General features: G+C 42.5%; 1 non-coding gene across 1 annotated transcript; it reads left to right on the top strand.

Annotated features, from left to right (window-relative positions):
- Positions 1-4025: 4025 nt before the first annotated feature.
- On the top strand, positions 4026-4100 carry Trnas-cga. The gene has a single exon. It is a non-coding gene; the product is annotated as a tRNA-Ser (tRNA).
- The last annotated feature ends 520 nt before the right edge of the window (positions 4101-4620 follow it).

The raw sequence follows: 4620 nt of genomic DNA on the forward strand, positions 1-4620 counted from the left end.
TGTTTATTGCAGATGTAGTTAGATTTCAACCACTGCGTGGTTATCATCAGTGCTAGAAACATATACGAACACATTTCTGTAAATCACATGCATGAATCAAAAACATATTACAGTTGTATAAACCTTGCGCAAGACTAGATGATAAACTGACATACCGGTAAGATGCAAGTCAAGTCATCACTGTCGATTGCCTACTCAAACAGGTCCTACTAGACTATCCATGTCAGTATTTCAGTTCACACTGAGGCTGCTGTTTACAGTTATTGCACAGATAATCTCGCTGTATGTCATAATGGTGTGCTGCGTCCTCTGTACATATGTAGTTCAGATTACAGAACTTACTGGCCTTGTTCATACATTGTTGACTAATATTTGGAGAACATCAAGCACAGAAGATAAAAACATTGCAAAAATCAGCTAAGATATGTATTGTTCAGAAGGCTGTCGACACTGGTTTGCTGATCGAACTGCGAGGTGGTTTCTGTGCGAACTGGCAGTAGTTTGTATGTAGGCTGTTTCAAAACGAAAATAAATAATAAAAATATACAATTACTCTCGATTACAAGAATAAAACTTTACTAAGGGTATTTATTACAACACAGCTTCCTTTTAAAGCCAGTTCCAATTAAAAATATACAGCAGAAGCTCTGATTATTAGCGTCTGATTGCTGTATATTTCTCAACCTTCGAACTGTTTTTTGGTCTTTCGCTTAATCTTTTCCTTTTGCCTTTGTTTTCATACTGATCTTCGAGTTGATGAGTGATGGATTCCTGACGAATTGTTTCAGAAATGGTTTCTCAACTCCAGGCGACCCATTTTGGCTTGTATAACACCTCATATACACCAACTCTTGTTCTCCTTATAAAAACATTAGTGTCGTCTTGTGTTATATAGTTTCCCAGATACCAGATTTCAGTCCCTTCTTTCACTGAGTCCTCGCCCATTTTTACGTTTGGCTGTCATTCTTTTTTTTTTAACTTTCGTTTATTACTCTTCTCTTTCATTCTTTTATATTCAATAGAAACTCTATGCGTAACATCTCCATGGAATTGTTTAATAAGTTGCTTAGAGGATCTTGCCACGTTAGGTCATCTTTCTCTTATCGGACTGCCGTAATGAATATGGAAGTAATATTTTATAGACGAGAGTGGACTGCCGTAATGAATATGGAAGTAATATTGTATGCATGAGAGTCGGCTGACACTATTTAAGTGGTCGAGTCGTAGACGTCATGATCCTATCCCGACTCTAGGAGGACGTTAATAGGCACAGAATGCCAGGTAGATTTATTGGTCGACATTTCTCACAGTTAACACAGTTTGAGAGGGCCTAATCATCGGCATGAAAGCCGCAGGCTGGTCGACAGGCCGTGTGGCTAATCAGCTCTATCATTCGGAGTGTTCCGTCAGACGATGTGGAAGTAGTGAACGCGAGATGGCACCCACGTGCGACGTACTAACTCTGGAGCGGCCAGGAAGCCGACAGGACTAGCCAATCCAAGGATCGTGCAGCAAAAGATCAGGGATAATACAGTGACACAAGCAGGTGTAGGGTGCCAGTTGTTCCACAAACCATTTCGAGACGCCTTACGGACACGAATTTGCAATCCAGGGGCCCTTACCGTGTACTGCCTTAACACCGACACTTCGGGGACTCCGCCTACAGTGATGCCAAGACAGTACGACATGGATTGCCACAGACTAGCAACACGTGGCGATCAGTGGTGAGTCCTGATTCATTTTGGGGACGGACAATAACCGCATGCTGGTGTGAAAGCAGCCTGGTGAACGACGGAGCTCCATCCACGCTGTTGTGCACCACACCGCCAGCACCGCCACACAACTTCATATGGGACCTCCCCTACAGGATCTACCAGGCGCACTTTTCCAGTAAGATAATGCTCATCCGCATACAGCTCGAGTTGCTCAAGACTTCCTAAGTCATGTTCCAACTCTTCCATGGCCGGCGTGCTCCCAACGCTTGCCTCCTATCCAATATACGTGGGGCAAGTTGAAACGCCAGACGCCGCTGTCTCATTCAGTACGCGATTTGGACGTGGCTGTTCAATATTAGTTAACAAGCTGCCTCAGGACATCAGATATCTGATCAATTCGACGCGGAACCGTGTTGTGGCATGTATTGCAGCAAAAGGTGGTGCAACATGTTATCGATGTAGCATTCTATTCGTTTACTTGGCTTGATTTTAGGATCAAGTGAATCTGTCGTCTGTATCACTGTGCCTAACAATTTTTCTTCGATCGGATGCGCTATTTTCAGGGTTTCTGAGTGTATGGTGCTAAACTTGTTTCCAGATTTTTGCTCGGCAACCGCTGATTCATCCAGCTCTCCATATTCTATGTGCTTTTTACGATCTACACAGATTTTTGACATCATGCGTGTGAACTGACCAATGTAATCGTTGCCACACTGGCAAGGAATGTAAAATATCCTAGGAAACGTGAGACCATTCAGTTACATATATGAACAAGGTGTTCTATTTTCTTCGCTGAAATACCCTTCAGAATAACCATAAAATGAATATAAGCAGTTCTGATTGCTAAACATTACGTAATTTTTTTCGTTCTCTTATTTGCACTGTGACTTCGCACTAAAGTAAAATGAGCATTGTTGCAATACCAGGCTTTTGTTGTCAGTGGTCTCTCGCTTACGGAATCTACCGTGACGCTTTCTGTTCGCAGAATAACTATTTAGCAGGGTTTTACTGCCTTGGACTGGTGTTTGTACCTTTCCCGGTCGTTTAAAGCCAACTTTTTAACGCAGAAGACATGTGGAAAGCTGCAGCCCGTCTGAGCGCCACGACATATGATCTCAGCCTCACTCGTCGATTCGACCAGTGTCCGACAGCCACCTCAGTATCAGTATCTGACTGATTGGAGAGCTAAGTTTTTAAAGGTGTAGTAAGGAGTAAGGAGTTCAGGAAAACTGTAATTGCTTAGGACTCAGGAAATGAAGAAATCCATCGGAAAATACTTTGTAGACGAAATAGAATGCGTACATTACTCGTACTTTGTTGTAGTGAAAATAAGAAGAATGAGACTGCATGTCAGTACATAATACAGAAGCAAGTTGGCAGATGTTTCTGGTAGAGGCGTAACTGAAAGATTAAACAGTAAGATTGGAGAGCGCGTTTCAGATACGTAACTCACTGCGCCGTTATAACATTCAGCAACGACAGTGATGCAGTCACTTCTAACTGGTGTGATATGATGAAAGTATGTACGGAACCACGCAGGGTCCATTTCAGAATTCATAAAGAAAGCAGTGTCGGACAGGCAATGGAACATACCTGACGTTGCAGGAATTCTTTGATTGTAGGTTAGCTGATGTCTGCTTGTTTTCCTTGTAGGATGCAACAAAGTAAACTATCGATCAACATCTATCTCCCAGGTGCACAGTTAAGAAACGCCAGTTTAAACATGACGTTGTGCAGAAAATAGCTTAAACTCTGAAATTTTATGTGTACTGAGAGAACAAATTGTTGATATTGTACGAGGAGCGTGAGAAAAGTAATGAGACTGACAACACTGCGAGCAATCTGGCAATGCTGTGTTGTTCTGCTTGTGTAGACCGGCGTGATCATCCCTTCCAGATGCTCAGTCCAAGATTCAGATCCGTACAGCCACCACATGATTTTTGAGAACGCCATCAGTGAAGTTGTGTTTTTGTTGTGTGTTACGAAAATGGAACAGCAGAATTCAGAGCAACGTTACAGCACCAATTTTTTTGTTAAACTCGGGGAATCTGTAAGTGTGACTTTTGAAAAATTGAAGCAACCCTATGGGGACCATTCCTTATCAATAGCACAAGTTTTTCGTTGGCACAAATCGTTTTTGGAAGGCCGAGAACGTGTTGAACCTCGCTCAGAAAGACTCTCAACTTCAAAAACTGACGAAAACGTCGAACGTGGTCATGCTATTGTGAGATTGTTGCTCCAGGAGACCACATGGATGGTAGGAGATGAGGTGCTGGAAGAAGTAAAATTGTGAGGACGGGGTATGAGTCTTGCTTGGATAGCTCAGTTGGTAGAGCACTTGCCCACGAAAGGCAAAGGTCCCGAGTTCGAGTCTCGGTTCAGCACACAGTTTTAATCCGCCAGGAAGTTTCATATCAACTACATGTTTTACAAATATAGCCTTGAAAGGCTCAGGAAAAGGGTGCATGAAGTGAGACCGAACATTGCAGACTAGTGGATGCTGTATCGAGACATTGACCCATGTCACGCAGTCACTTCCATCGTGGAATTTTTGACTTCAAAAGGCATTCCTGTCGTTCTGTAGCCCACCTGTTCATCAGATCTGAGTCCTTGTGATTCTTTTGTTTTCCTGAAATTAAGAGATGCCATAAAAGGTCATTATTTTGGGATTCTGGAGAGCATTCAAAAGAATGTGACCGATATGTTAAAGGTCCTACCAACTGAAACCTTTCAGCGTTGCTGCCAACATTGGAAACAACGACTCTGCCGGTGTATAGCTGCCGAAGGGAACTACTTTGAAGTGAGCAATATTGTTGTTTGAAAATATAAAAACTTTCACAGATAAAAAAATCAATCTCATTACTTTTCTCACTCACCTCGTATTAGAAAAAACGAGAGGGACTCT

Source organism: Schistocerca americana, chromosome 3 (genome assembly GCF_021461395.2).
Source record: "Schistocerca americana isolate TAMUIC-IGC-003095 chromosome 3, iqSchAmer2.1, whole genome shotgun sequence".
NCBI classification, from domain to species: domain Eukaryota; kingdom Metazoa; phylum Arthropoda; class Insecta; order Orthoptera; family Acrididae; genus Schistocerca; species Schistocerca americana.